Source organism: Thermobia domestica, chromosome 5 (genome assembly GCF_964235325.1).
Source record: "Thermobia domestica chromosome 5, izTheDome1.hap1.1, whole genome shotgun sequence".
NCBI classification, from domain to species: Eukaryota; Metazoa; Arthropoda; class Insecta; order Zygentoma; family Lepismatidae; genus Thermobia; species Thermobia domestica.
The window spans coordinates 34,426,940-34,450,192 of NC_137458.1; the positions used below are offsets into that span (position 1 = coordinate 34,426,940).

The window sequence follows — 23,253 nt, forward strand, 5'->3', positions numbered from 1 at the left end:
AACCAGTATCAGTCGTTAACAATTTTACATTGTCTCCATATCTCTTTTTCAAAACATTGTAGTAAAAATCATACAAACATATTTTAGAAATATCTAGTACTGCCATTCCTACATAGATAGGCTTGTTAAATATAATTTTAGTTTTATACATATGAATAGCAGCTAAATTCTCAGAGAATATCGTTCTATCTTTGAAGCTAGGTTTTAGCTACTAAATCCTCTAATAAATTTTCATTATGTACTAATCTTACATTTATTCTTTTTCTTATATTTTCCATAGTTTTACCAAAGACAGCATTATTAACCAACTTATAAAAGTCCTTCTCAAATTCATTCTGCACTTCTGATCGTATACTAGTATTTAGATCTATATGGCGAACATACTGATGCAAAATGGCGTCCCGATACACCTGACCTGTTACAGTTCCTCTGTCAAAGACATGCAGAGATGTACGTGAACCAATCATAGTCCCACCCCACACCATCAAATCACTACCTCCATACAGGTCCCTTTCAAGAACATTATGGGGTTGGTGTCTGGTTCCTGGTTCACGCCAGATGATAACCCGGCGAGAATCACTGTTCAGACTATACCTGGACTCGTCCGTGAACATAACCTGGAACCACTGTTCCATTGACCATGTACTGTGTTCTTGACACCAGGCTTTACTGCCTCTCCTGTGAACAGGGGTCAGTGGAATGCACCTTGCAGGTCTTCGGGCGAATATACCATGTCTGTTCAGTCGTCTGTAGATTGTGTGTCAGGAGACAACCGTTCCAGTAGCTGTGGCAAGGCTCCGAGCAAGGCTACCTGCTGTACTCCGTGGCCGTCTGCGGGCACTGATGGTGAGATATCGGTCTTCTTGTGGTGTCGTACACTGTGGACGTCCCGTACTGTAGCGCCTGGACAAGTTTCCTGTCTGCTGGAATCGTTGCCATAATCTTGAGACCACACTTTGTGGTACACAGAGGGCCCGTGTTACGACCTGCTGTGTATGACCATCCTCCAGTCGCCCTGTTATTCTATCCGTCATAACGTCATCAATATGTGTTCTTTGAGCCATTTTCAACACACAGGCGCCATTAGCACGTCTGACAACATCTGAACACTTACATGCTGCACCGTACTCTGACATGCACCAACACACCTCTGCGTATTTGGACCGCTGCCAGCGCCACCGTGCGACGACCGCCCCACATGCACCGCAACGAATTGTCAAATGTACCGCATGGTCATACCCCGAGGTGATTTCCAACAGAAAACCGCCCAACAGAGCGTTGTTTCACCATGTATCCGCATTATCCTTAATTTATGAGCAAAAGTGTATATATATATATATATACAGCTGAAACCAGCGTTGCAGCAGAAGGTCCACATGTGTTATTGATGGACTGCTCGCGGCATCGTGCATCGGGAACTGCTACCAGCTGGTCAGAGCACTAATGCAATTGTGTACTGTCAGCAGTTGAGCCGTGTTCAAGAAAAACTCTAAACTCTGGAGCCACCACCACTTCTGAATTGCAAAGGGTCCTCCGCTTACAGGACAACGCTAAGCCCCATGTGACTAGGATGACCCGGGACACCATTCTACGCGTTGGATGAGACATACTATTGCATCCGCCATACTCGACGGGCATTGCACAGTCCGATTACCACATGTTCCATTCCTTGGACAATCACCTTAGAGGACGCCAGTTCAAATCCCTAGTAGAGGTACAAAATGCATTTGATACCTTATTCGCTTCACGGCCCACTATGTTGTACCGCGATGGAATCCATGGCCTCCCAGAACGTTGGCAGAAAGTCATCGATGCTGATGGGGATTATTTTTGATCTCCCAGATACGTCTTACGTGACATATCGATGTTCGAAGGTGGTGAGTGAAAAAGCGAGACAACTTGCTTGGTTACTTATATATATAGGATACATATAATCACGCCTAGATTCCAGGAAAATGACCAACAGCGCAAAAACGGAGGAAGAGGTACGTATAATAAACTATTTTCTCTACTTTTAATACTTTGAAGTCTTATTTTCAAGTATTATAATGAAACCATTTGATATTACAGTAAAATATTTATCTATTATCGTGTGAAAGAAATAATCAGAGGCGTAGCGTAATGGAACGCCGGTAAGCCCGGCATCCCCTGTTAATAAGAAAAAGTACGTATTTCACTATATATAAATTGTTTGCTTGTAATTATCACAATTATTTCCACTGCAATCTTCTGGCGCGCTCTCTCGACTTACTTTGACAAGAGGAACCTACGCATGCGCGTCGCTCAGATGCACATTTTCTGTCTTTCCTCCTGTCGTATGCTATTTTCCTCGGGCTTCCAGGCCTACTGAAAGCATCGGGGTTTTCGTCTGCTTTCTGTTGAATGCGCATGCGCAATACTTCCCTTCTCACTTCTCCTCATCCCTTGCAACCCTACATTTGCTTTAGATATACGCTGGCATATTCAAGTATTTCCAACTGTATATATTTTGAACTAAGCTATAGTTTCTGAACAGAACGTACGAGCCCTAATATAAACGAAATAGAACAAAACGGAAATGGTTAGTTCAACGCATTTTTGAAGCATGCCGGTTATGTAAATAATAGTATTAAAATAGTTATGCCTTAATCGTAACTAAATGCATCGTAATTGTAATCTTCATCGTAAAGGAGCTCACAGACACAGGCATAAATTTAAAGCATTCTGTAGAATTACGGTCACCGATCTGGTAGGACAAGAAAGCCACCACTCCCCGTCACTCGCAAAGATTGTGCCAGGGCCCTTCAGTCACTGGCACAAATCTCGGGGACATAAAGGGAATATGTTCCCTACAATCTTGTCCATCCCCCCCCAATAATCCGATTTGAGATTGTGATGATGATGATTTCTATCCGACTGCCACAAAGGAAACTGATGTCCTTTGACTTGTTTCATTTTAAAAAAAGAATCGTATTCTTTAATATTTCATTGTCATTAATTATTAGTAGTCTATTTTCAACTATTTGTTTAATTCCTGTAACAATTCCTATAATTCTATTGTGGTAATCATAATTTTGCTCAGATAAGAGTATTGTTGCGCCAAATATAGGCCTGATTGATTTTCTTTCATAGTTTTGGGGAAGTCATTATTTGTATTGTTATAAAACAAATGTCCTAAAATTTTAATGTGGATCATTGTGGATGCGTAAGTAGAAACATGTCAATTATTATTATGCATATATTCAAATTTCAGAATGTGCTCACGGCACTGAGTTGTAATAATGATATGTACCACTATTTCATCTACATCATTTGGTATATAATATACGAGTACAACAGGTTTACCTCAGAAATCTGATTCATCTACTGTAATATGAGTCTCTTCTCCCCTCCCCCCATAATAAGCCTTAAAATGTGCCCTCCTGCCGATGTTATAGACAACTCTGCTCCTCTAATCCTCCACAGCATTTTTTTTCAACTTCATAAATATTTTGAACATCGTTACGAAAAGGAAAGGATTATGGGAACAGTCTTACCCATCCCACGAACGTTGAAGACAGATTTGCGCCCTTGACTTCAGTATCTGGATACAGAAACAGGCCGCCAGAGTTGGTTTAAGTGCTTTGTATTTACATCTTCAAATGATATATACACTCAGGCCCATATTCACGAACGGGAGTCTGAGTTCCGGACCCAAGATGACAAATTTCTAGGGGCGATATATATATAAAGAACGAGATTGACGTGTGGTATGTGGAGAAAAAAGCCGCCCACGAGAAAGAAATGAAGGGAACGATACTGGAAACAATGTTCATACAAAAGTGGGGCCTAGTTTTCTCGTCACAACGGTAGTGGCAAGAAGGAGCTGAGACAATTGGTTATTAAATTCTAACGTAGTCCACGCATTCGCTTCTCTATGCCCCACTAGACCTCCAATTAGGGGGGGCTTCCTCCTAAATTTTGTATAACCCTATATTTCCATTACGAATAGCTATGTATTGCTGCTTGCAATAGTACTAAATATATCGCACAAATGACTAACTTTGGCAACCCCCTTTCGGAACATCACGCTACGCTACTGGAAATAATCACAGTAAGTGCACTCAAAATGCTATAAGGTAAATCTAATAGATAAACATTGAAATACGATGCTATATACAAAGGAAAGTACAAGGAAAGTAGAAAGATTATAAGCTAAATAAAATAAAATATAAAATAACTCTAATTTAATCTAATGCAGTATTACTAAGCTTCAAAACTTACGTAAGTATTTTCTAATTTATCTTTACAACATTTCAAATCAGAAAAATGAAATTAATTGATACAGAACAGAAAATTTAAGGTAAGAGGATTATGGTTAATAGTATCACTGGCTACACGGAAAATACTTCTGTTTACAACTGGGATAGGCCAGTGGGTTGCGCTTTTACCCGCAGTTGTTACGTATGAGTATCGAATCCATGAGCTGGCCTTCCTGACTGAGAATTTGTTTCTAGGTGAATACCGTACATTTAATACAGGTTTTAGGCGACTTAATTTCTCACTATTGTTGAAGATGATGTTGATTACTATTGGTTATAGTGTAGTGGTGTGAATATTTTCATTTTTTCCGAGGTTAGGTTTTGCCTTTTCTTGGTTTCAATAGCATAATTAGAATTTATTATCATTTATTACTACACAGTTAATTAAGATAGTTTTAATCTACTTGTGTTTATTTCTTTATTTTGCATTAATTCAGTTTGGTGTAACTTAGTGAAAATTAAAATCCAAAGCTCTGTATTCTGTATCATTGATTGAGAGTCATCTCATCTCATCTCTCTCTTTCCCCATGAAAGAAAATGAAACTCTAACCTTTTGAATTATGATTCACTGTGGACGTGTCCAATATATCCCAGTTCTGTAGTTATTTATATGTGCTCCGTGTATTTTCTGAATGCTACTATTTTTTCAGTTTTAATACAAGTGTTCTAGTTACATCTCGTAGACGCATAATTAAAGTTTTGTCTCCAGTGGTGACACTTGAACCTCATATACTTGTCTATTTTAGACACTGTATACTTATTAGTCTGACTCATGTGTACAGGTGTGTGTGTCACCTTATAATTTGTAATTTCCGGCCAAAACTCGATTTTGTAGCAGATGTCAGTTTACCTATTGAACTTTAATTGGAATATTTTATTATAGAGGACCCCGAAGGCTTAGATCAGCTAATATTCGGCTTATGTGCGGAAATCCGAATTACACACAACTCTCATTAACATAATTCACACTCAATACGAAATAGACGAATATCCTATTTGCACACGAATGTGTAATATCAGAGAAGGATACTTCTTACTCCACGCCTGTGATTAGGGCCGTGTGGAAATCCTTCCTCAAGACAAAACAGCTATGCAAGCTCGTTTTGTGAGGGATTACCATCTGCACTTTGCAAGGCACGAACTTCGTGCTTGTAGAAGTTTAGGGGCTCAAGCCACTCTTTAGGCTAGGACTCTGTCCCACGCCCTCCGAACTTCTACGTTTTTCCTGCGGCTTTAACTTTGGTTGTTAGTCATTGAGAGAAACAAATTATTGCGTAGTTTCTCAGTGTATTACTACACCGCCTCAGTGAGAGAACTCCGCTCATCTTCGTTCTCTATTAGTGTACTAGCCGACATTCAGTGTGTGTGACAATTACTAACAACTTTATTGTTTGCTGATATCTTAACTTCAAACCCCTCGAACAAACACTCTGGCAGTCACTGGCGTCTCCGGCATGTAAAATTGGGGGGGGGGGGCATCAAAGAAATTGATTTAAATTGTACCACCTAGCCCAACCTGTTTATTATCTTCGATCACATTTGTTACCATTCTGCTTACCTTCACGGACACCCTGAGATATACAAAAACTCTGTTATTATCGTTTCACAGCCTGATATTAAATTCCAAGTAAATATAATTTTTATTATTTATATGTTATTCTATCGTTAGTAAATAAATTAGAATAAAATATTGGATATTTTTGTACTTCAAAATATTGAGGGGACGCGTCCCCCTCGTCTCCCCGCCAGAGACGCCCGTGCTGGCAGTTAACTTCTGACACATTACCTTGACTTCTCTTATTCTCTTTTTATATCACACTGCATTCTTAATTATGCAGGAGCAGCACATACGCCACTGCTAGAGACTTTAACGCATCTAAGAATTCAGACTCTAGTTTCTTAGTCACCTGTATGAACTGAATTACTTCAAAAATTCCTTTGTACTGTATCTTGGCAACCAGCAATAAAAACTCATTCTTTATCTAACATGGCGTTCCAGTTAATCAACGCCTATAAATCATATTATCTCATTCATTAAGCAATTCTTTCTCTTTATTTGCCTTCGAATATCAGCGAACCGTCTGTCGTCGCTCACTTATGAAAACTGCTTTACCGTCATCGATTTTCTTGTGGACTTAATTCTCTTTCACATCCGTTGGAGAGTTACCGTGCCAAACTGACTCCTGTGTCTAGAAAGCTGAAAGGACTAACACCACCTTGTGTCCCGTGAGTCCAGCTCCATCCAGGCCTTCGTCCGTGTGATTTCTGTTGGAGCGATGACTTCGACCTCTCTGAAGGAAATCGGCTACGCCACTGGAAGATCAACCGCTCGGATCTTTTGCACTTCGTTTTGCCTTTCGGAACGATGACTTTCTTCTAGACAACTAGTATTGCCACGCTCACCATCATCATCGAGACGATGTGACGACGCTCCATACACCACCATACGTTGTTATCATTACATCCCTTTTTAGCTGTAGGGTGAGTAAATGATATATTCATTGTTCTGATTTTGTTGTGTCTCTTTTGTGCATTCGATTACGAGATCACGCGCTATTTCATGTGCCTAGTGTCTGTACTAAATGTTTAATTTTGTTATTAAGGTGATCCCTCAAAACTTGGTTGCTGGCAACAAATATCTCGTCCGTTCATTTGTTTTGATTGATTCAAAACTTATTACTAAACAAACTAATTTTATGATCTTGTCAGTTAATTACATGTTGCTATTGTTGACTAAGAATAGTCAGCGCCTCTATTTTCAATTATAATTTTATGGTGTGAATAATTACGTTATTAAATCAAATTCATTTCCATTGTAATTAATCTTGCCTAATTAATTTTTTGTGTATAAATTGCTTGTGCATACAATATTGAGCAAGGTTGTCATCCCAGTACAAATAATTACTTCTCAACGCTAGACTTTGTTGTTCCTTTTGGCCTTCGTGTTCAAATTAAGTTTCCTTCCCACCGTCGGCCGCTTCAACTGGTCGGCAACTGTGGAATAGTTACCTGGCGCTGACACCACTTCAACTGATATATATATTTGTGAGGCACCTACACATTAGTGAAATTTTGAATTCTTACTAACTTTTTGTTCTAATTAATTGTTGGTTGACAGTTATTCGAACGGAACAGACCATCTCTTCACCTTATGAAATTGGTATCGACTTTGAGATACCTCACGAAGTCTAAGTTTACCCGTCAGGGAATTCCTTTAAATAATTAAGATCAAGCAGTATTCTAACTATTTTACCTAATTACTCCTTCAGCCTAATTCTGGAGACCTACGGTTGAGATACGCGTCGCTGACAGCCCCTTCAGTAAGTGACTTACGGTGGGATAGTTGAATTGGTAACTCCAGTGATTTGACACTCTGCCGTCGGCCACTTTAATCGTGTATATTAGCGCCGTATTCTGTAGCTGGAAGTTTGTTAAATGAATCAAGTATAAATGTGCATGTGTTCCTTATATTGTTTAAAGCAGAATTTCTGATCAATTACTTGTAGGATTGATTTTGTAAATTTCTGCTTTAATGAATATTTTCCTGGTTTATAGACAAATAAGTAAGACATAATAAGGGAGCATACAAACTACCATTCCTGGAATTAAACCAGACGTATACACAAGTAGTGAGCAATCTAGTACTAATAAACCCCCTCATATCCTTGTAATAGAATATTTCTTGATATTAAGAGAAAGAAGGAAACGTGTGTGTATCTATGTCAAACTCTTGGTTTCTCAACACTCGACATGAACACAATTCGAAAATGTCATTTTACTCATCTTGTTCTGACTTTCATATATTTTTCTATCTGCCCACCCTCTGAGGAGAGAAACACTGCTTCACATCTTCTCAATGTGTCATCGCCAATTTAATTTAGGAGTTTGAAGTTACAAGCTTGACAGAGTGTTTCTTCTGCAGAACACCTTCCTTCTCCAACTTCTGGGAAATAATAATTTGACACAAAATACGAAAATGTTATATTTACGAGTGGTCAGTCTAAACTTTTGGTAGTGTATGGGTGGTGGATTTGGTTTCGTGAATCACACTATAGAATGTTCCTAAAATGTCTCCGAAGTACGCCCAACATTATAGACAAGAGTGGGAATCAACTGGCGAATGTTATGGTTCGTTGTACATTGTTTCTAATGTATTTGGTTGGAGGTTGTTTCTAATGATGTCGGTAAGGCACATTATACTGTATGTATTGTAAATGAGAGTTAAGGACGAAATTATATGCTCTAAGAACCAGGGGCGGATCCAGGGGGAAAGGTGATCGCCCCGATCGCCCCCCCCCCTTCCCCCAGTAGAGGAAACTTCCTTATTTTATATATATAAATAAAACCCATCATAGAGTTTGGAGCCCTTAAAAGTAGCAGTATGACAAACCACCGCCCCCCCCCCCCAGAAGTTGGTCCTGGATCCGCCCTGCCAAGAACACACGTGAAAAGACCAAAACACAAGAAGGCTTCAAATTCTTTTATTAATAGAAAACAAAAAAACATCAGGGTTGAAACCTATTCATACATCATTATCATAATGTTCGCGTTTAACTGAAGCCAAAGTAGGCATGCTTATATCAGAACATTGTCCGTTGTTGTCAATCTGGGTAACTCTTTACTTTGGGTAAGGTAATGATATTATGCCAGTACATAGTATTGCCGAGCGAGCGTTAGCGAGTGAAGGTGGGTTAGAGCCCCGCAGGGCACGTTGTTTTCTGTCTTTCCTTCTTGGGAACTATAACTGTAACTGCGGGAACCGGTTCAGATGAATTGACTATTGTCACTGCCTTGCCTAAAGTAACGACTTCCCTTCATCTGATCACATAGCTGAACTGTGTACGAATATAAGTAAGAATAATTAATTTTTATCTCCTTTAGTACACAGATCACGATAGGAGGTTATGAATCTGCAGATGTAATGATTTTATTTAATTTCATTTTATCCACTCATGTAGTCAATGTCGTAGTTATGCGACCATACACACAACACCACAAATCCTTCGCCATCTTGATTGTGTTCCAAATATCAATAGTTTATCGACTTTTTGTTACTTGTTGGGAGTCGTTCTATCTGTTATGGATCAGAAATATCTTTTCTAACGGAATATTCGGGACTCCCCGCTTCCTGTTAGGAATCTCTTGCGCCGCCACTGAATGATTTAGAATCATGCATATTTAGAAAAGAGCAGATTGGAAGTCTGAGACAATAACATGCCGCCTCAGACCAATGGCTAATAGTTTCGGAGATATTCATTCCCCAAATATCATTTTTCCACGATTGTGGACAGCTCTAGCTCTGGAACTATGAACTCCTGACCACAAGTCCATATGATCATTTTTTCCTTTTTCCTTTTTTGATGTGAGGAATCACTTGTTTCAGTTTGTTGGTCTACTTCGTTAACACACTTTATATATCAACGGATGCACTGACCATGCGTCATCGGCTAAAACCCTCTTCGCATGGTAAAATGAGCTTTCATGTGCTCTTTAGATACCACGTTAAATATTTTATTTACTACGTGAAGTACCTGAGGTGAGTCAAATTCCAGTAGAGACAAATAACAAACAAATCTCAAAGTTTTCTTTAGGGTAATATGGCTTGATATAGCTACTGATGAAATTAGTTAACACACATAAACAAGTTACCTAATTAGCTGCCGCTACACTCCATGAACGGTTATGACTTCCAAGATGGTGATGCCTGGTTAGTGCAACAGCTCTCAGGTGTCATTATTTTAGTTTTTATGGACAAGAGTTCCTTACTTCTTAATTCACGTAATCCCCGAATTGCCTCATGATATGAAAACAATGATTTTATTTTAAATACAAACTAATTATTTGCTGAGCAAAACTATATTTTCATTAAAATTCAACACGTGTTACAGTTTCAACAACTATTCTTTGGCTTCATCAGACACTTTGTGATACAGGATAACTGTACAATCGTATATACATTCAAGAGCTGAGAGATCTTTCTTCTGATTGGCTCCTGGCAGCAGCAAATCCCTTTCAATTATACTTATTTGAAAATTTCTATATAGATGCTTTCTATTGTTGCTAATTATACAAAATGACGATCTTAACTAATTTAAACTAACAATTAATTAACTTAAACAATTCAGTAAATAATTACACACCCACACACACACATCTTTGTGTATATCTATCTATCTATCTTACTATATATATATATATATATATATATATATATATATTAGTTTTACGACCCACCGTTATACTTTTGAGGCTAAGGGAGATGATGATAATGATCGAAATGGTGAAATGAAAAAAGTGGAAGGAAACGGAAGAACATGAGAAAACCCTCGAAATGGCGGTTGTACAGCACAAGGCCTACTTGGCGCTAGCTGGGATTAAACCAGAGATTTCAAGCACCAGAGGGAAATGCTCTACTACTGACACACCACTGTCCTTTATGATGATGAGCCAACATCATAAAATGTTAATGGTTCAATTGGGAGTAGAATCAGGACCACGCACTACGAAATCATGGGCACTAACAATTCTACTAAGCACACCATTACATTAAAAAAGTAAAACAAGTTGTTTATTTTTTGATGCTCTAACTCGCCCCCGCAGACTGTACATTGTGATGCTAATGCTGACGAGAAAGAACATATTTGTCTAAAAGAATCATTCAGTAGGCCTACATAACTAATTTAGTAAAACCTTATCTAGGGTTAAAGGAAACTTCTGGAAAGTAGGTTCCGTCTTTAACATGGCTGCACAATACTTATGATAAATTATAAGGAAGTCGTATTATCGGGGATCACAAATGGAATACACTACATATTAGCAGAATCAAATTTTGATATCACTAAGAGGGGGTAACCGTAAGTGCGTCAGCTCCCCTACGCCACTGGTCTACTGTGGTTTTAAGCGTATAATCTAGTTTCAAAAGCATGGTTGGATAAAGTGTATCAATTTTTTTATAAGAGTTCTCACACTTCTATCTACCTCACAGGCAGTTATTTCTGTTGTTTTACCAACTGCAATATCAGTGCGCATTTTCCTTTCTTTTGTATAAAGTTATATACAGCACTCCTAGTATCCGAATGCGTTACTTCGTGTCGAGATTTTTTTCTTTTCGTTTCCATTTTCCACTTCAAATCACAAAAATTACTTTAACAATAATAGGTATAACACAAGAAATCAAGAAATGGACTATGGGTAATGACTGTTAGTGTTCGTATCTTCTGGCCACCGTGTAAAGTAAAACAGAAAACCGCACCTTTCCTCTCGACAACTCCTTCATTAACGAATAAACACAAAAAGCGACTCACGAAACATGCGCAAGAACTCGTCAGATAGGTAATACATACAATACCATTTAAAATGTTTGTTTCATCTTTGTTGTTTGTGGCTGTTTCTGCTTCACAAAGCACTCGACGTTTTATCAAAAACACTAGATATTCTTACAAATCAGAAGCACCAATACAAAAGAAAATATTCTTAAGATATTTTATGTTTTTAAAATATTGTGTTTTATTTTCTTTTCTTAAATTTTTCATCTATTGGGTAAGTATTAAGTGTACCAAGGTTTATTTTAAAATAGTTTGTGTCTGTCTGGTAGCAGTGTTTCCAGCCATATTTTAATTCCTTATTTTAGGGAAAATTTGGAAAAATCCCTTTTTTCTCTCTTGCTGACTACATATCCGTCATATTGGCTACATCCGGACAAACGTACCAGTAGCTGAAAGTCTCGTCTTTGCCCTAGACAATGCACCATAGACAGTTTCAATAGGATAATTAGGGTTAGTACAGTAGAGGTTTGCAGTAGACCTTTTGTTCTCTAAGCGGAAAGATAATTGTGATTTTTCTTTAGGTAGAATGAGATATTTTGTTAATGACATGCTTAGTTTATTAGATATAGTCATGATACTTGTAGGATTTATTAATGGTGTAAGAAAGGTTTTTTTCTAAAGATAGTTTGCGGTTGTCCGGTACCAGTATTTCCAGTCACAGAAAATTTTTATTCCTGATTTTAGGTGGAAAGTTTAAAAAATATCCCACTTTTCCTTGTGTAATTTTCCTCTCGTTTTCCGCATTGGAAGAAACGCAAGACTGCTCTATATAAGGCTGGGGTCGTACTCTGTCACGTGATCTGTGACGTATTTGTGACGTTGAGTGGCGACAAGAATCAAGCTAGGAGACCCACAGAGCTTGCGGAAGACATTTCCCGCGCCTATTGAAATACGGAGATTTTACATCTTGTAAATTCTATGGAAAGAGGATAATAGCAAAAAATTTCGGATGAAAGAAACGAAATAGGAAAAAAATAATTTCCTAGTTTGGAGTACGTTAACTTTACAATATTCGCCCAGATCACCAGATTTAGTTACATTTCTATTATTAAAAATAAGGTGCAAAATACTGGGGACGGTGATCACTCCCTTCCTTCAGCTATCTAAGCAATTCTATTTGTATCTTAGCGACAAATAGATCATGGAGTGTAGATTCCCCCGAAAATTAAGGCGAAACGAAAAAATGCTACCTATAAATAGCATTTTTCGCACTAACTTTAGAAGTTGCAACAGTCTACTCCCCCTGACACACGCACGAACACCGAAATGAAGTAACTAACGGAATAAATATGAAACGAGTAAATAAGAAGTAATTAACAAATACCTAAAAAAGTAATTTGCGTAAGAAATTTGAATCGACTTGCTATATTTACAAATATATATATATATATATATATATATATATATATATATATATATGCATAAGTTTAAAACTATTCTACTAAAAGACGAGTTCTTTTCTTTTCTTTTTCTTTTTTTTTTTTTTTTTTGCGAGAAATATAAAATGAAGAACTTACCCTCTCCTTCGACGCTATATCGATACGTTAAGCTTCATTGCGTGACTACTTCGCTAACTTTTTCATTTTCTTTTGTTGAACGTGACTTGGTGAACTAACGTTGTTTATATGCCTAATCCTAATAATAGTTCTTAATCTTATAAATCTTTCGATTACACTAAGAGGCACATGAGGTATCTTGCGCGATATCAATTCGGATAGGGTTTTCACAACTAATGCCCTTTTCGAAATATGTTAAACCATGAAACTTCAAAAACTCTGTTCATGAACATCACATCTTCATAAAATTTATTCGATGGATGCACAAGACTACCTCTAGAGAGAAACGACAACCATGAAACTTTTCCATCTATTATTTTCTTGTCTTCTGAGCATAATTCTGGATATTTTTTACCTTCTTTGAAAGCTATATATCCAGCTATATACAACAAACCTTCGTTTGACATGTTTATGTTCTCATAACTATTTTCCTCCAGCGTTTCGTGTACAGAGTTCCGATGAAGCCCTTCATGTTCAATTGCATAATTACTACTTGAACATTCACCAGTTTTATGTTCGAGGTTCTTAACTATACTCTGTGATTCTTTCAATAGTGATACATAAAACTCGGAGGAAACATACGGCTCGTCACTGTCTTCACTCACATTCAAATTTGAACTTACAGCGGAAACATTGCGACTTAAAATTAGTTTCCTTAATCGATACTTAACTTCAACTGGTGTAGGATGATCATACTGTCCACCAGCAAAGCGCAGCTGCGAAAAGAGATTCTCTAGGCAATCCTGGTTAAGTCTACTCGTTAATACATATTGTATACCATATTTACTTTTGACATATTTGAATAAAGATATTAAAGATTTAATAGATATTGCAATACCTTCCTGAAATGGCAAAATATTTTTGCTTCCTACTTTTCTTATACCTAAGGTAAGATTTAGCATTTGCGACAAAATACTTAATTGGGATTGAATAGGATTTCCAAAAGCACTTCTTAAGGGTTTTCTAAAATCGAAAGGTAGACGCGAATTAAAAACATCAAAAATTTATCTATAGCCAAAATGAAATTCGATAATGTTTCTTCCTTTGAATACACATACCGCACTGCCTTTGCAACACTTTCCGAAAAAAGTTCTGTTGCATATTTCACGCACTGTCTGTTTGTTCCATGAACGTTAATATGAATGTCACGAAGCTTGGGACATATTTTAATTTCATTACAGTCATATTTCGAAAGAGCTACTAAGGGAATTTTGAAATTCTCTCTCCTGATGCTGATACATAGCCTTCATCTAAGAAATGATTCCTTAATAACTTAATCATGTGAGGAATATCGGCAAAAAAGAATATATTTCTTTCGGTGTCGAAAGGATTGCGATATGACGTGTTACTCATTGTTATCCCTAACTCTTTCCAAAGACGCCTATTTGATCCTCCAAGATCTGATACTGCAGCAACCACAGGATACCCTATTTCTTCCAGAGCTTGGACAATTGTGTCAAATAATGTTTTTGTAAGCCTAATATCAAAATCAAAATATATTGGTTGTTTCCATTTACCCACTAATTCTCGAACCATCACCACTAACACCTGTTTAGAAGGTTCATATACAGTGTCAGTCCGTTTGTCATAACAAGCTTTTTGTAGAATGTTCATTTCATCAAACGAGATCACACACAATTTTTCTGAAACAGATAGACCTTCACCTTCGGCCTTCAATATGCATATGACTTGCTGCAGAAGACCTAGTTCACATTTTATTGAACGAAACCAACGGCGAATGGTACTTACACTTGGCAGTGGAAAATGACACTTTTCGCGCAAGAACATGTATGTTTTCTTTGACAAAGTCCAAAGAGACAAACACATTGTCATATCTTCTTATTGCCACTTAGTTCTCGTTTTCTGATTGAGTAGGCAATCAATTTGGCTATGACGTTTGTAAAATTCTTCGAACTTCACTCGCAACGAATCTGCGCTGCCTACTGGGATTTAATTTTTTACGCAAATTCGAAATTTGAGCTTAATACGCTCTGTTGTGGCTTTTTTCGGTTTCTAGTTGATTCTTTAAATTATTTAGCTGTGCACGTAATTCTTCGTTTTCTTTTACTAAGTTATTTTGGAGAACATTATCATTATCATATATATTATCACTCGGTACACTTTTACACTTCTTCTTAGGAGATGATGGTAATTCTTGTAGTATGCTCGCTATTTGTCGTTTCCTCTCTCTTACTAACTGTCGAGCACCTCGTTCTGATTTTTGGAGAGAAAAATTAGACGGTAAACTTATTTTGGGGACTGCATCTTGTTTAAGACGTTTTCTGGGAGGGAGGCCTAATAATTCACGTTCCAAGCCACGCTCATAATCATTACTACAAAAATGCATAGAACAAATTATACTATTTTCGGGCTTAAAACTGTCTTTTCATTTGCACCTCACTGTCCACTAGGGCGGAGCGAAAAATCACTTTTTTATATATCGAAAACGCAATAGTGCGGAAAAGTTGTCAACTGATGTTGATAAAATACTGTAAAAATTTCGTCGCTGAAATCGAATTTCTTCGGGTGGCAAATCGCCAAAAAAGATTTTGTGTCTTTATAGGGTATGCAAACCCGCCGTACACATCACATTTTTGCGTTTCTACGGCAAATGAAAAAAGTATAACCTACATTTCTTAAGTTAAGTAATATATAAAATTTAAGAAATGTTTTCTGCATGATTTAGGCGCATTTTGGATCACACAGTAGTCAATTTGATCAAAATAACAATCTACTTAATAAAAAGTAACATATTTTTTCTGCACCTCTCTGCTTGTTTCAGCGAAACGACCGAGGACCCACGACGAGGCATAGTTTGCCTTTGTTTCTATTTTGTGTTTAAAAATCGGTATTTTTAGTTTAAGTCTGATAAAACCATCTCTGCCACAAACTGCTGCAGATGCTTCTGTTACAAATTTCACGTAGCGTTCTGTACTCGTAATGTGACAGTAATATTTTAAAGCTCTTTTTATGACTGGATGTTCACGGTTATTATTGTAGATGTCAAGTTCTTTGTTTGAAAACAAGACAACGCTGGAGGATGCCTCACTTCAACTGATTTCCAATTAATAAGGTCTGTGTAATCGTTTGCATTGAAATTGAGCTTTGGTAGCATACTTTTTTTTTTTTTTTTTTACATGTGACTCATTGTCTTCTTTAGCTGGTCTTCCTCGTTTCGTCTTCATACTGATACTACTGTCATAATATCTACTCTTCCCATTCCTAGCTTTTCCCAGTACGTTGACTATCTTTCTCTATGCCTCTTTTCTGACGTGAAGTCTTTCATAGAAGGCAATATATTCTCCGAGTGTGCGAAATAACAGTTATTTTGGATTACGCACTTCATGAATCAATTGCCGCTCCTTTGGCGGTATGTACCTTGAAGAAGTTCTCATTAACCACACGTATTTAGCTCCATCTTTACAAGTAGCGTATCTCTTTACTGAAAATCAGCGACCTCCAGTCTCTTTCCTGTATAGAGTTTGATCTTTAAGGCCATCAAAGTACAAGCCTCTAAGATCCTTTCCTTTGGCCATTAGCACTTCCTTTTGTCCTATATTTTCCCTTTCCCGCCGGACTTTTGGGCAGTCTGTCATCTAGCCAGCATTTTGTGGATCAATTATTCCAAAAGATTGCAGTGTAGCTGTTGCTATCAAAGCAGTTGCACGATCAGATGTTCGAAATCGGTCTGCCAGCATACTGAGAAATCTAAGGACATGTCGTTGCTGCTTGCTTCTTTTCTCTCTAATATTATGTTGTTTTGCAAAGTAATCGTCAACACCTGATTCATCGCCATCAGAAGATGATGTCTGGAGTTCATTAGAAGTACTCGTTTGTGATGTGTAAGAAGACTGTTGCCAAGTGGTCTCTCATGATTTACTTTTAGTGAGTATGATTAGTTTTAAAGTCTCCTCGTTGTCAACTCCCTCTATTCTGGCTACTCGTGTTCTCTGATCTTGAAGAAATGTTCACTCCTTCCTAGGTATTTTCTATTTTAATTCACATGAGCACATGGAAAGTTCAGGAACATATATCAAAAGACTTCGTGTAAACTTGTTTAAATATATCCAGTTTTTCTGGAAGCTAGCAGAAGCTTTCGTTTTCTTCTCAGATTTAACAAACTTCTTATATACTTTCCATGCAAAGCAAGTAGAAACTGAACTACACGTTCTAACGACAAAGTAGGGATGGAAGCTTTGCCCTAAACAGATTTCACACATTGAGCAACGTCTCTCGCCAACTTCTTTACAGATCGATCATACCCTTTCTCACACTTTTCCAGCTCTACCAATTGAAAATAATGTTTCATTATATCTAATTTTGTGGGCAACTACACACCTGAAAGTTCAGCTGAATGTCCAAGCACGGGGTGAGTCGTTCTTAATCTTGTTTTTATCTTCGACATGGCTCGAGTTTCAATATTGATATAAAATACAGATCTCACACACATTACATAAAGTTTAATTGACAGTACAAAAACAAACTGTTTATACACGTACCAAGTACGCACAACGAAGTAAACACTGAAACGCAATGTTAACACCGCAAAATTACCTTGAAAATATCGTCTTCCACACTCGAACAAAGTTATCCAATACTAACGTTGTTTCTTTTTAATACTGCTACTATCAATTGGACTAGTCCAAATTGAATTCATATTCAGGGGAGGAAGTTAAATTCTATAAAAGAGTACGAAAAGTTTTAAAAGGAAAAAGAATGTTGAAGGAAAAATTATAATGAATACATTTATCGGCATATTAATTTAATGCTAGAACCTTATAAGAAACCACAAGTACAGCATATGATATGCAATACTTTGTTTTGCTAAAATTGGCTATTTTATGGTTCCAAATCTGCCTAAATCATCTAGAAATTATTTCTTCAATTTTATAGACTGCTTAGGTATTAATTTATTCATTTATTGTAGAAACACAAAAAAGTAAGTGTACGGCGGGTTTGCATAAAGACACAAAATCTTTTTTGGCGATTCGCCACCGGAAGATATTTGATTTCAGAAACGAAATTTTTATAGTATTTTATCTATATCAATTGACAACTTTTCCGCACTATTGCGTCTTCGATATACAAAAAAGTGATTTTTCGCTCCGCCCTACTGTCCACACCGCAGAGACCGCAGAATCTTTTGGAAAACGATGAAAAATAATGTCCTTATTGCAACTTTGCTGTTGTTCTTACAAGTTGAAAAAGCACACTCAGACGGCATTTTCTATAGATATTAGACATGCACTCACTCACTCAGCATTAACACATGAATATATGATAATAATGGAAAAATACACACAACAAAACACAGCTCACAACACAATCACAAAACAAACTAATTTCTAACAGAAATGCTTCTCAAATTCTTATTTTCAGCCACACATGTTTCCCATTATTTTGTATTTGTGTATGTGTGTGTTTGTCCCTTTAGTTGTCGCCATGTGACGTCATAGTTTGACCGTATCTCAACGTCTCGTCTTTGGGCAACTCAATGTAGCATACAATACTTCAATAGGACAAATAGAGGAGCTGAGGCGGAAAAAATGTAAAAATTTCGTGTGTACAACGAGAAAGAATTTTTCTTTCTTTCTTAGTATGACAGTCAGCGTCTTCAGGTTTTCATTGTGCCTTCTCAACACAGCAAAGAATTTTTAGGTGACTTGGACCCATGTGGCAAAAGTGATGCCAGCTACAAAAAAATCGTTAAATTAGGTTAGTGATTTTTTTTTTTTTTTTGTAAATTCTCACCCCCTATATTTCTCTCAATATTTTCCCTCCCGTTGCCAACACTGAAAGGTAACTTACACCAAAAGTAGCGATATTCCTCTTCTAAAAAGCAAGGCCATAACCATATCAATCGCGTAAACAGTTTTTCAGGAAGAAGTCACTAACTGAAAATGTAGGAAAAAGCAAAAAATGACCTGGGCCCGAAAGGGTTTAAAAGAAAGTTAATGGAAAAGATTTGAACCTATTCTTGGCAAGCTGAATCGATTGCAAAAACTTACATCTTGACATCTCTTAATGTATTTGTTCTATAGAAATACGTATTGAAAGCAGAAGCAATAGTAAATTTGAACCACTTCCAGTTTAGTAGTGCTGTAAATAATCATGTTGTCTTCGGACGCTAAAATGTTTGAAAAAACAAACGCTTCTCGCTATTACTATGTTCGTTCTGTGACGATAAACATTGAAACCAAAAATCGCAATTTTACCTACTTTCGGTTTGAATCAGGCCGGTAGCCAACCTAAAAATTTAGGGGGGCCCGGCTGAAGTTAAGGGGGCCCGATCCCACAATATTATAGTTCATCACCATATTATAGTTCATTTGCAAGCCTACCGTGAAAACTTTAGAGGGGGCCAGCAAAACTTTAGGGGGGCTCGGCCCCCTAGACCCCCCTGGATACGGGCCTGGTTTGAATATAGCTTCAACGGAGGAAACAGAACACACTCTTAAAACGCTTAATCGATTGTAGAAAAGAGCATCTTGATAGCATTTACCGTTTTTGATCTACGAAAATCATATTAGAACTTAAAATAACAGTAAATTTAAAGCACTTCCGGTTTTAGGAGAGTGTTGTCGACAGTCGTGATATGTTGTATTGAGCTACTGAATCGCAGGCGAAAAATATTAAAACCCTTGTTGCTCTTACAGCTTTCGTTCTATAGAGATAAACGTTGAACCAAAAATGGCTAATATGAACCACTTAGGCTGGAATGAAGTGTTAACCAGAGGGAATGCAACCTATTTTTGGAACCGTGAATCGATTGTCTAAAACCGCATCTTGATAGCATTTACTGTTTCGCCTCTATGGAAATCAGTATTGTAACTGGAATAATAAATTTGAACCATTTTTGGTTTAGACAGAATGTTTTGGATAGTCACAATATATGTTCTTGAGACGCTGAATAGTTTGCAAACAAAGCGCTTATCGCTGCTACTGTTACGTTGTATGGCGAGAAACGTTGAAACCGGTATTGAAACCGGAAGTAATACTAAATTTGAACGACTTCTTTTTAGAGTATGTCGTCATCAGACTCTGAATTGTAGGCAAAACGAAACTATTCACGCACCTATTACCGTTTTCGTTATATATATATAAAACCTTGGAACTGCTAATTTGGACCACTTTTCGTTTGCAATTTCTTTTTATCTCCATATCTTTTTAGGGAAAATAAACTTGAAACTGCATTTAATTTGAAACTATCCAGTAGCTAATCTTTCTGCACAAAGGTGGTAACATTTCCTGAAAATTAAACAGAAGGGATTGCGTACCTTTATGCTGCTATATGGTTTTCTTTCCTCAACTGCTTGTAGAACTCCGGGAACTGACCTGGAACCTCCGACAAGAATAGGGCCTTCGGAAGTCAGCGCTTTGTAACAACAGGACGAGAATACTTGCCGTTCAATCTCAAAAGCGTTCATAATTATTATTATAACGATAATTATATTTACTCTCCTCTCCTCTTTGCAAATCTTATCACACCCTGCCAGATATCACTTAAGTATCACGTGTCAGCCACTAAAATACGTTATCATCTAAATGCTTCGAGAACTGCAACGAACTTTTCTCTATCTTCCAAGTACATAGAAAGCAGCATTGCCAGACTCACTAACTGCGAAAACCATACGCAAGAAAAGTATGGACCATTCTATCATCAGGAGAACAGTACAGCAACATCAAGGCGCTTTTATTCTTAAACATACATATTTTTTTCCTTTTTGACTTATGAATACATATTTAGTGTTTTGCTTTGAAATTATGGACGAGAAAAGAAAAGTAAAAGAACATTATTAAAATTATTTCTAAATAAATAATATTAGTTGCAGCATGGCAATAATAAAAAAAATCACTCACTCATTTCTTAATTATCAAAACTGAAGTTATGCTCTTAGTCATACAAAGCTACATAGTATTTCGATTTTTCTTTTCCTGTTCTGAGGTAGCGGAGAGGCATGGTCACCCATGTAATCCTATGCTTTGGCTCTAGCATATAATGAGTAGAATGACAGGAACTAACTTGCAGGACCCATAGCTCTCTGTTAATAATAATAATAATAATGATAATAATAATAATAATAATAATAATAATAATAATAATAATAATAATAATAATAATACAACTTATATATTTACATATACAAGGGGGCACAGGGCATAATCTATAAAATGTGTCTGATTGGAACAATCACAACATTACATGGGGCTTACCCCTGCTTCCGCAAATTAGAAAAAGAAAAATATTTATTTATTTACATTAACAAAATTACATTGGATCTCCAATGTATGTAATATTATCAACATGCACGACAGTGCCTGGCAGCCAAGTTCTGCGAAGAAAATGAAAACTGGCCTGCACTGCCCTAAGCATATTATACACGAACAAGAGTTTTGGGTAAATTCGTCGATTTCGAGGCTTTGTAAAAACGACTCTATTAAGGGTAAAAACATGCAATTTAGAATGTAAGGAGATATCCGAGAGATGTACTCACATATCAGTAGGGGTGGGATGGGGATTCTGCGCCACCTCATCATTTCCAATAACAATCTAGCACACCATCAATAATAATAGCGCACTCCTAATAACAATAGCGCATCCCCCTACCTCCAAATAACTTCTAAACTACCCCTAATAATTTCTACCGCACTCCCTATTTCCCAAATAACTTCTATCACCATATCAAATAACTTCTATCTTACTCATAATAACTTCTAACATATTCTATCATTAAATTTAGTTACAAAAAATCAAGAAATCTGGTTACAAAAAAATCATTAAATCTGATTCAAAAAATCATTAAATCTAGTTCAAAAAAATCACTAAATCTAGTTATAAAAAATCACTAAATCTAGTAAAATAAAATTAATAAACACTTTTATGATATTACCATAAAAGTTAACTAAATTCTACATAATTACATAATAGTTACAAATTAGTATATTGATAGTTACAAGTTCGGATATTGATAATGGAATCTTCTGTTAACCTCGTTCTCTATAGGAAACAATGACTTCTTAAACTCTGTCCACTGATCATAATTCAAGCTGAATAGACAACCGTTAATATCAAAAACAACTTGAACTTCGGTCTGCACATTTTTCACAATTACATTGAAATTATTAGTAAGTATAAATTTCTTTTGAGGATCCATTCTATTCACTCCATTTTTTACTTCTGACGACATATTTTTGATCATTTTTTGGATTTACATACAGAACTCAACAGTTGGATAGTTATCTTTTAAACCAGTGAATTTGATTTTTATTCCATCTTTAACAATTTCATCAATCATTTTATCTGTTAAGTGTTTTGTAAATCTAGGTGGAAGAAATACCTTAAACTCCTCACATTCAACTAAAATGCTCTTTCCAAACTTAGTTTTAATCTTTTCCATTTTCACAATCTTATATTCTGTATTTAATTCTAATTCTCTTAATCCAATAACCTGTTTTTGTTCAAGACTTCCAAGTTTATTTAAAAGTTCAATATGACTCGCCATCGTATTTATTATATTAAAACTTTTTAAAAATCAGTTTCTAATAGCCTCGAATTTCGTTAAGTATGTCATTGATTCTGTTAACAATATCTCTTACATTTTCATCTGTTAATTCACCATTCATGAGCTTAATTACATTAAGCTCATCTTTAAACAGTCGAATTCGATTCACCATATTTTTATAATATTCTTTCTTTGAAGCTATATTAAACCGTGTTGATAGACCAGTAATAACAGCAGAAGCCGAAGCAAATGCAGTTGTAATAATTGAATACACTGTAACAGGAATAAATACATTGATGAACCCTGTAGAAGGTGATAATAGAATTGATAACGTAATAAGAGTAATATAAACACATTTTATTCTCTTAAACTTCCTTTTGTTTTTCATTAATAACTTCTCAAGATTTAATATAGTATCTTCAATTAACACAATTAAATTCTCACGTGGAATGTTATCTGGAATAGTCATTTTATTAAATAAGTTTTTATGATATTTTCATAAAAACACTTACAAACTAAACAAATCTAATAAACATATAATTGATTTATATCTTCTCAATTATTTTTTCTTTCTCAACATCATACTCTA

General features: G+C 36.4%; 1 protein-coding gene across 2 annotated transcripts in view; it reads right to left on the reverse strand.

Annotated features, from left to right (window-relative positions):
• LOC145685851 (TNF receptor-associated factor 4-like) overlaps positions 1-20,672 on the reverse strand; it is a 182,645-nt gene extending 161,973 nt beyond the window's left edge. For both annotated transcript variants that reach the window (XM_081758479.1, XM_081758478.1), the window contains exon 1: positions 20,439-20,672. The gene's annotated coding sequence lies outside the window, so the exon portion shown is untranslated. The remainder of the gene's footprint in view (positions 1-20,438) is intronic.
• Positions 20,673-23,253: the final 2,581 nt, after the last annotated feature.